Source organism: Chiloscyllium punctatum, chromosome 6 (genome assembly GCF_047496795.1).
Source record: "Chiloscyllium punctatum isolate Juve2018m chromosome 6, sChiPun1.3, whole genome shotgun sequence".
Taxonomy (NCBI): domain Eukaryota; kingdom Metazoa; phylum Chordata; class Chondrichthyes; order Orectolobiformes; family Hemiscylliidae; genus Chiloscyllium; species Chiloscyllium punctatum.
The window spans coordinates 95,880,241-95,890,251 of NC_092744.1; positions in this window are offsets into that span (position 1 = coordinate 95,880,241).

Genomic DNA, 10,011 nt, shown 5'->3' on the forward strand with positions numbered 1-10,011 from the left:
GCCATCAGAGAGCCAGCACCACTTTAATATGGGAAGAAAACACAGCCAGCAGCATGATTCAGATGAGGACATAGTGCGGGACCAATCGGCTTCTCCAATGGATTAGGGTGAGTGGTGGTACCAATTACTGGATCTCAGTGCTTGAATAGTTGCTCCTCTCCATGTTCGAGGTACTTAGCCATGAGATTCAGATGGAGAGGACGAGGACCATGTGGTGTAACGGGTGTGAGCCAACAGTTGGGCAGGGCCTGTGTTTTTGAAAAAAAAGCAAGTATCACTCGGTAACAATGTGCCCAGAGTTTATCAATCATGAAGGAAAATACATATTTAACATTGTTAATCTTTGTGATTGAGTTACCATGTCGTGAAGACAAAGATTAATATTAATGGATTCATTGCTCCCCCAATCAGATAAACACAAGGCAAATTTGACTGCAAAGAATGTCCCTAAATTTACACCTTTCTACTGTCCATTAAGGTAATAAGATGCAAAAGATGTCCTTGCAGAGGAACTTAATTTGAACAAGAGACATTTGTGCAGATAATAAGAGATATTCTCATTGGAAGGATATGTTAGTGATATCCTGCACGGATCGATGTTGGAGCCCTAATTATTCACTATTCATAATGAAAGGAAAGCCACATTCAAAATTTGGGGCCACTCTGCAGATTACTGCGATTCCAAGTGTAGGTAAATGGAAGCATAGCATTAGAAAGTAATATTGATAGTTTCAGTAATGATAAAAAAACGACAGATGAGTTTGTGTCTGCAAGTGATAGGTTGGATCAAAATAGGATATTTCTTGATTGTGAAATAGAGACAGTGGACTCCAAGGAAACTTGGTGGGATTGTATCAGATGCATCGTTCATGAAAATGTCACAAACAGGTTCAGAAACGTGACCAAGGGGCCGGTAGAATGTTGACATTGATCTCGACAGAAGATGGGATACCAAAGGATTAGAAGTCATGCTTCAGCAAATCCGAAACTAGTTAGACCAAGCTGTCAGGGCTGGGCACCATGGCTTAAGGAGATTATCAATCTGAGTGGAAGGGCAGTGTAGATTTACTGATGTGATACTTGGATTCCAAGGCTTAATTTAAGAAGAAAGATTAAAAAGTTAGAGTCAGAACATTGAGGTGTGATATCAGGGAACACTTTTATACACAGAAATGGATAAAGTTTGATAAAGTTCCACAAACAGCGATTGATTGGAAATCATTTGCAAATTTTAAATCTGAGATTGGTAGATTTTGAATGAAAATACTGAAGGATTATGGGACAAAGACAGGGATTTGTCATGATGATGAAGATTACCATGATTTGGGTGAATGGTGGAATAGGCTCAAGAAGCTAAATAGCCTCCTCGTGCTCTGATGTTGATGTAACCATGGCACCCTTCTTCTCTGCAAGTGCAACTCCTGTTGTGTTTTTGGTTATTATCAGAACCTGGCAGCAAGTTAGTGACTGGAGTCCTGAACAGAAAATCATCAGCATGAGGGACTTCGCCGGTCTTAATGTGTTTCACAGCTGATGAAATGACACAGCCAGCACTCTCCTTCCCTCTCTCCCCCCTTTCCCACTCACTCCTCCCGTCCCATCCCCCTCCCCCACCCCCTCACGCGCCCCCAGCAAAACCCTCTTAACCCCCACCCCTCTCCCACCCCTCTCGCCCCCATCGCTCCCCCTGCTCCCCCACCCCCCTCTCGCCCCCCCCGCACCCTCCCTCAATCCCCCTCTCGCGCCCCCAGGCCACCCTTCACCCCCATTCACCCCCTCTCACTCCGCCCCCCCGGCCCCCCCGGGCCACCGTTCCCTCCCTCCCTCCCTCTCTCACACCCCTCTCTCTCATCCCTCTGTCTCTCACTCGCCCCTTCTTTCTCTTGCCCTCTCGCTCTCCCCATCGCTCTCTCTCTCACTCCTTCTCTCTCTCGCTCTCTTCCCCCCCCACACCCCCTTTCTCTCCTCTCTCACCCCATCACTGTCACCCTCTCTCTCTTACACCCACTTTTGCCCCTGTCTCTCTCTATATCTCTCTCTTTGTTCCCCCTTAACCATCGCTCACCTCTCTCGCTCTCTCTCTATCCTTCTCTCTATCACCTCTCCGTCTCGCTGCTTTCACTCTCTCTCGCTCTCTCTGTCGCCCCTCTCTAACCCTTCCCTTGCTCTTTCTCGATCACTCTCTCCCCCACCCTCTCTCCCACACCCTCTCTCCCTCTCTCTTTCCCTCGCTCTCTCACTCTCTCTCTCGTATTTGCCCCCTCTTCCCCTCTTTCTTGCAACTCTCTCCCTCTTTCTCTCAATCTCTCTCGCTCGTTCTCTCTGTCTCACTCACTCTCAGTCACTCTCTCCCTCTCTCTATATCACGCCCCCCATCTCTCTCTCTCTCTCCCCCTCTCTGTCTCACTCCTTTCTCTCTCTCCCCACTCTATCCCTCTCTCTCCCCACTCTATCCCTCTCTCCCGCCGCTCTCTCTTGCCCCTCTCTATTTTTGGCACATCTCTCTCTCTCTCTCTTTCCTAGCCACCTCTCTCCCTCATTTGCTCTTGCCTCATTGCTCTCGCATCCTCTCTTCCTCTCTCACCCCTCTGTCTTTGCCTCTCTGGGCCTTTCATCTGTCTCTCGCCTCCTCTCTTTTTCTTTTCGTCTGTCTCTCATTGCTCTACCTCTCGCTCGTCCCGTCTCTCCATCTCGCTATCCCTTCTCTCGCGGCTTCTCTCTCTCTCACTCTCACTCTCCCCCCTCTTTCTTTGTAGCCCTCTCTCTCTCTATCCTGATCCTTTCTCTCTCTCTCTACCAACCTCTCTCTCTCTCGCTGTCTCTCACTCTCTCTCTTGCCCCCTCTCTCTGGCACCTCTCTCTCTCTCGCTGCCTCGTTCTCTCGCTGTCTCTCTCTTGCTCGCCCCCTTTGTTCATCTCTCTGTGTCTCTTGCTCTCGTTCTGGCTCTCTCTCGCTGGCACCCTCATTCGCCCTCCTCTCACTCGCCCTCCTCTCTCTCAAACCCCCCTCTCTCTTTCGCCACCCCCTCCCACTCTCTCTTCCCCCCCACTCTGTTTCGCCTCCTCCCTCTCTCTCACCCACTCCCTCTCTCCTTCTCGCCCGCCTCTCTCTCTCTCTCGCCCCCACTCACTCTCTCGCCCCCCCCTCACTCTCTCACCCCCCCCTCTCACGGCCTCTCCCTCTCTCTCTCTCGCCCCCCCTTCCTCTCTCTCTCACGCCCCCTCCCTCTCTCTCCCTCGCCCCTCTCCCCCTCTCTCTCGGACCCTCCCTCTCTCTCGCCCACCCTCCCTATCTCCCTCGCTCCTCCTCTCTCTCTTGCCCACTCCCTCTTTCTCTCTCGCAACACCTCCCTCTCCCTCTTGCCCCCTCTCTCTGACTCTCTCACCCCCTCACACTCTCTGTTGACCCCTCCTTCTCTCTCTCTCGCCCCCTCACTTTCTCTCTCTCTCTCGCCCCTCCCTCTCTCTCTCACCCCTCCGTCTCTCTCTTGCCCCCCCTCCCTCTCACTCTCTCGCCCCCCCTCCCTCTCACTCTCTCACCTCCCTCCTCACGGCCTCTCCCTCTCTCTCTCTCTCGCCCCCCTCCCTCTCTCTCTCTCGCCCCCCTCCCTCTCTCTCCCTCACCCCTCTCCCTCTCTCTCGCCCACCCTCCCTATCTCTCTCACTCCCCCTCTCTCTCTCGCAACACGTCCCTCTCCCTCTCGCCCCCCTCTCTCTGTCTCTCTCGCCCCCTCCCACTCTCTCTTGCCCCCCCTTCTCTCTCTCTCGACCCCTCACTTTCATCTCTCTCTCGCCCTCCCTCTCTCTCTCGCCCCCCTCCTGCTCTGTCTCTCACCCCCTCCCTCTCTCTCACCCCCTCCCTCTCTCTCAACCCCGTCCCTCTCTCTCACCCCCTCCCTCTCTCTCTCGCCTCCCCTCCCTCCCTCTCACACCCCATCCCTCTCTCTCTCGCCCCCTCCCTCCCTCTCTCGCACCACCCTCACCCTCGCACACCCTCCCTCTCGCTCTCTCGCCCCTCCCTCTCTCTCTTGCCCACACCCTCTCTCGCTCGCCCACACCCTCTCTCTCTCGCCACATTCCTCTCTCTCTCTCTTGCCCCCCTCCACTCTCACTCTCGCCCCCCTCCCCTCTTTCACTCACCCCCTCCCAATCTCTCTCCCCCTCCCTCTCTCTCGACCCCTCCCTCCCTCTCTCTCGCCCCCTCCCTCACTCTCTCACCCCCCATCTCTCTTTCTCTTGCCCCCTCCCACTCTCTCTTGTCCCGTCACTCTATCTCTCGCCGCCTCCCCCTCTCTCTCACCACCTCCCCTCTCTCTCGCCCCCTCTCTCTCGCCCCCCCTCTCGCTCCCCTCCCTCTCTCTCTCACCACATCCCAATTTCTCAGGCCCCTCCCTCCCTCTCTCACCCCTCCACCCCCCTCTCTCATGCTCCCTCCCCCTCTCTCTCTCGCCCCCTGTCTCTCTCGTGCCCCTCTCTCACCCCTTGCCTCTCTCTCTCGCCCCCATCTCTCTCGCCCCCCTCCTCTCTCTCTCATCCCCTCACTCTCTCTCTCGCCCCTCCCTCTCTCTCTCGCCCCACTCCCTCTCTCTCTCGCCCCCTCTCTCTCACTCTCACCTCCTCCCTCTCACTGTCGCCCCACTCCCTCCCTCTCTCACCCCATTCCTCTCTCTCGCCCCTCACTCCCTCTCTCTCACCCCCTCCCTCTCTCTCCCACCCCCTCCCTCTCTCTCTTGCCCCCACTCTCTCTCTCGCATACCTTCCCTCTCGCTGTCGCCCCTCTCTCTCTCTCTCAACCCTCCCTCTCTCACTCGCCCCCCCACGCATCCCCTCCCTCTCTTCTCGCACCCCTCCCTCTCTCTCGCCACCTGCCCTCTCTCTCACCCACTCCCCCTCTCTCTCTCACCCTCTCCCTCTCTCTCTCTCGCTCCCTCCCCCTCTCTCTCACCCACTCCCTCTCTCTCTCAACCCCTCTCTTCTCTCAGCCTGTCTCTCTCCCTCTCGCACCCCTCCCTCTCTCTCTCGCCCCCTCCCTCTCTCTCGACCCCTCCCTCTCTCACTTGCCCCCTCCCTCTCTGTCTTGCCCCCTCCCTCTCTCTCTCACTCCTCACTCTCTCTCTCTCAAACCCCCCTTACACTCCTCCTCTCTCGCCCCCCTCTCTCTCTCTTGCCCCCTCCCTCTCTCTCTCACCCCTCCCTCTCTCTCACACACACCCCTCCCTCTCTGTCTCGCCACCTCCCTCTCTCTCTCGCCGCCTCCCTCTCTCTCTCACCCCCCTCTGATTCTCGCCCCCACTCCCTCTCACTCACCCCCACCTCTCTCTCTCGCTCCTCCCCCTCTCTCTCTCGCCCCCTCGCTCTCGCTCTCTCATCCCCCCTCCCTTTCTCTCTCACACCCCTCCCTCTCTCTATCTCGTCTCCTCCCTCTCTCTCTAGACCCCCTCCCACTCTCTCTCTCGCCCCCTTCCCTCTCTCTCTCGCCCCCTCCATCTCCTCCTCCCTCTCTCTCTCTCGCCCCTCCCTCTCTCTCTCTCGCTCCCTCCCTCTTTCTCTCTCTCTACCCTTACCTCTGTTTCTTGCCCCCTCCCTCTCTCTTTCATCCCTCCCTCTCTCTCTCTCGCCCCCTCCCCCTCTCTCTCTCTCACCCACTCCCTCTCTCTCTCAACCCCTCCCTTCGCTGTCTCTCGCCCCTCTCACTCTCTCTCTCTCACCCCTCTTCCTCTCGCTCTCGCCCCTCTCCCCCTCTCTCTCTCACCCCTCTCCCACTCTCTCTCGCCCCCTTTCTCTTTCTCTCAACACCTCCCTCTCTCTCTCGCCCCCTCCCCCTCTCTCTCACCTCATCCCTCTCTCTCTCGCCTCACTCCCTCTCTCTCTCTCGCCCTCCCTCTATCTCTCTCTCACCCTCCCTCTCTCCCTCTCTCACTCTCCCTATCTCTCTCGACCCCCTCCCTCTCTCTCTCGTCTCACTCCCTCTCTCTCTCACTCCCTCCCTCTCTCTTGCCGCCTCCTTCACCCCTCTCTCGCCCACTTCCCTCTCTTTGCCCCCTCCCTCCCTCTCTCGTTCCCTCACTCTCCCTCTCGCCCCATCCCTCTCTCTCTTTCTCCCCCTCCCTCTCTCTCTCACCCCACCTCTCATTCTCGCCCCCACTCTCTCTCTCTCAACCCCACCTTTCTCTCTCACTCCGCGCCCTCTCTCTCTCTTGCCCCCTCCCTCTCTCACTCGTCCCCTCCCACTCTCTCTCTCGCTTCCCTCCCTCTCTCTCTCACCCCCTCCCTCTCCCTCTCGCACCCCCTCCCTCTCTCTCACGCCCCTCCCTCTCTTTCTTGCCCCCTCCCCCTATCTCTCACCCACTCCCTCTCTCTCTCAACGCCTCCCTTCTCTGTCTCTCGCCCCTCTCCATCTCTCTCTTGCCCCTCTCCCACTCTCTCTCGCGCCCTTTCTCTTTCTCTCAACACCTCCCTCTCTCTCATCCCCTCCCTCTCTCTCTCGCACCCTCCCTCTCTCTCTCACCCCCTTCCTCTCGCTCTCTCCCCCTCCCTCTCTCTCTCGCCCCCTCTCTCTCACCCCTCCCCCTCTCTCTCTCCCCTTCCCTCTCTCTCTTGCCCCCTCCCTCTTTCTCTCGCCGCCTCCCTCTTTCTCTCGCCTCATCCCTCTCTCTCTTGCCTCACTCTCTCTCTGTCTCGCGCCCTCCCCCTCTCTCTCTTGCACCCTCCCTCTCTCTCTCGCCCCTCTCTCTGTCTCTCTCTCTCGCCCCCCCGCCCCCTCTCTCGCCCCTCCTCTCTCTCTGCCCCTCCCTCTCTCTCTCTCACCCCCTCACTCTCTCTCTCTCTCACCCCCTCACTCTCTCTCTCTCGCCCCTCCCCCTCTCTCTCACCCACTCCCTCTCACTGTCAATTCCTCCCTTCTCTGTCTCTCAGCCCGACTCTCTCCCTCTCGCCCCGCTCCCTCTCTCTAGCCCCCTCCCTCTCTCTCTCTCTCTCGCACCCCTCCCTCTCACTCTCTCGCACCCCTCCCTCCTTCTCTCTCTCTCACCTCCACACTCTCTCTCGACGCCCTCTCTCTCTCTCGCCGCTCTCCCTGTCTCTCTCACCTCCCTCCCTCCCTCTCTCTCTCTCACCCCTCCCTCTCTCACTTGCACCCCTCCCTCTGTCTCTCTCCCCCATCCCCCGTCTCTCTCGCACACCTCCCTCTGTCTCTCTCGCCCCCCTCCCTCCCTCTCTCTTGTCCCCTCCCTCTCTCTCTTGCCCCCTCCCTCTCTCTCTTGCCCCCTCCCTTTCTCTCTTGCCCCCTCCCTCTGTCTCTCGCCCTCTCCATCTCTCTCTCATCCCTCCACAGTCTGGACCCCCTCTCTCTCTCGCCCCCTCCCTCTCTCTCTCTCGCCCACTCCCTCTCTTGCCCCCTCCCTCTCACCCTCTCTCCCCCCTCCCTCTTCCTCTCTCACCCTCTCCCACTCTTTCTAGCCCCATCCCTCTGTCTCGCCCCCTCCCTTTCTCTCTCGCACCCCTCCCTCTCTCTCTCGCACCTCTCCCTCTGTCTAGCCCCCACCCTCTCTCTCTCGCCCCCTCCCTCCCTCTCTCGACCCCTCCCTCTCTCTCTTGCCCACCTCCCTCTCTCTCTTGCCCTCCTCCCTCTCAATCTCGCCCTCTCTCTCTCTCTGTCTCTCTCTCGCACCCCTCCCCCTCTCTCTCGCAGCCCTCCCTCTCTCACTTGTTCCCTCCCTCTGTCTCTCTCCCCATCCCTCTCTCTCTCACACGCCGCCCTCTCTCTGTAGCCTCTTCCCTCTCTCTCTTGCCCCCCTCTCTCTCGTCACCCTCCCTGTCTCTCTCGCCACCCCCTCCCTCTCTCTCTCGCCCTCTCTATCTCTCTCTCGCCCTCTCCATCTCTCTCTCCCCCTTCAGTCTCGACACCCTCTCTCACGCCACCCCCTCCATTTAACTCTCGCACCTGTCCCTCTGTCTCTCGCCCTCTCTCTCTCTCACCCCCTCTCTCTCTCTCCTCCCCTTCCCTCTCTCTCTCACCTCCCTCCCTCTCTCTCTCTCACACCCCTCTCACTCTCTCTTGCCCCATGCCCCTCTCTCTTGCCCCCTCCATTTCTCTCTTCACCCCCCCTGTCTCTCTCGCACCTCTCCCTCTGTCTAGCCCCCACCCTCTCTCTCTCTCTCTCGCCCCCTCCCTCTCTCTCTCTCTCTCGCCCCCATCCTCTCGCGCTCTCGCCCCCTCTTTCTAGCCCTCTCTCTCTCGACCCCCCTCTCTCTCAACCCCTCTCTTTCTCTGTCTCGCCCCCTCCCTTTCTCTCTCGCACCCCTCCCTGTCTCCCTCGCACCTCTCTCTCTCTCTCTCTAGCCCCCATCCTCTCTCTGTCTCGCCCCCTCCCTTTCTCTCTTTACCCCTCCCTATCTCTCTCGCACCTCTCCCTCTGTCTAGCCCCCACCCTCTCTCTCTCGCCCCCTCCCTCTCTCTCTCGACTCCTCCCTCTCTCTCTTGCCCTCCTCCCTCCCTGTCTCTTGCCCAACTCCCTCTCACTCTCACCCTCTCTCTCTCTCTTGCACCCCTCCCTCTCTCTCTCTTGCAGCCCTCCCTCTCTCTCTCTCTCACCCCGTCCCCTCCCTCTCTCTCTCACACCTCCCTCTCTCATTTGCACCCCTCCCTCTGTCTCTCTCCCCATCCCTCTCTCTCTCACACCCCTCCCTCTCTATCTAGCCTCCTCTCTCTCTCTCTCTCTCTCACACCCCGCCCTCTCTCTCTTGCCGCCCCTCGCTCGCCCCCCTCCCCCTCTCTCTCGCCCCCTCCCTACATCTCTCTTGCCCCCTCCTTCTCTCTCTCTCACCCCCTCCCTCCCTCTCTCTCTCTCTCTCTCTCTCACACCTCTTCCCTCTCTCCCTCAGCCCGTCTCTCTCCCTCTCTTGCCCCACCCTCCCTCTCTCTCTTGCCCCTTCCTCCCTCTCTCCCTCGCCCCTCCCTCCCTCTCTCCCTCGCCCCTCCCTCCCTCTCTCCCTCGCCCCTCCCTCACTCTCTCTCTATCCCTCTCCCTCTCTCTCTCTCGCACCCTCCCTCTCTTTCTCTCGCCCCCACCTTCTCTCTCTCGCCCCATCCCTTTCACTTTCCTCCCTCCCACTCCCTCGCCCCTCCCTCTCTCTCTGTCTCCCTCTCTCTCTCGCCCCCCTCCCTCTCTCTCGCCCCCCTCCCTCTCTCTCTCGCCACCTCCCTCTCTCTCTCGCACCCTCCCTCTCTTTCCCCATCTCTCTCTCTCTCTCTCGCCTCCCTCCCTCCCTCTCTCGCCACCTCCCTCTCTCTCACTCGCCCCCTTCCTCTCTCTCTCTCACCCCCCTCTCTCTCACTCGCCTCCTCCCTCTCTCTCTCTCGCATTATACCTCTCTCTCTCGCCACCTCTCTTTTGCCCCCTCCCCTCTCTCTCACCCCCTCCCACTCTCTCTGTCTCGCCCCCTCCCTCTCTATCTCGCCTCCCTCCCCCTCTCTCTCGCCCCCTCTCTCTCACTCTCTCGCCCCCTCCCTCTCTCTCGCTCCCTTCCCACTCTCTCTCGCCCCATTTCTCTTTCTTTCACCCCTCCCTCTCACTCTCTCTCTTTCGCCCCCTTTCTCTCGCCACCCTCCCTCTCTCTCTTGCCACCTCCCTCTCGCTCTCTCGCCCCCTCCCACTCTCTCTCGCCCCCTCCCCCTCTCTCTCGCGCCCTCCCTCTCTCTCGCCCGCTCCCTCTCTCTCTCTCGCTCACCACCCCCTCTCTATGACCTCCCCCTCGCCCTTGCCCACGCCCCCCTCTCTCTCGCCGCCTTCCCTCTCTCTCTTGCCACCTCCCTCTCCCTCTCTCGCCCCCTCCCGCTCCCTCTCTAGCCCCCTCCCTCTCTCTCTCGCCCCCTCCCCCTCTCTCTCTCCCCCTCCCTCTCTCTCGCCCTCTTTGTCTCTCCCACCTCTCTCTCTTACACACCTCCCTCTCTTTCTCCCACTCCTCCCTCTCTCTCTCCCCTCCACTCTCTCTCTCTCTCGACCCCTCTCT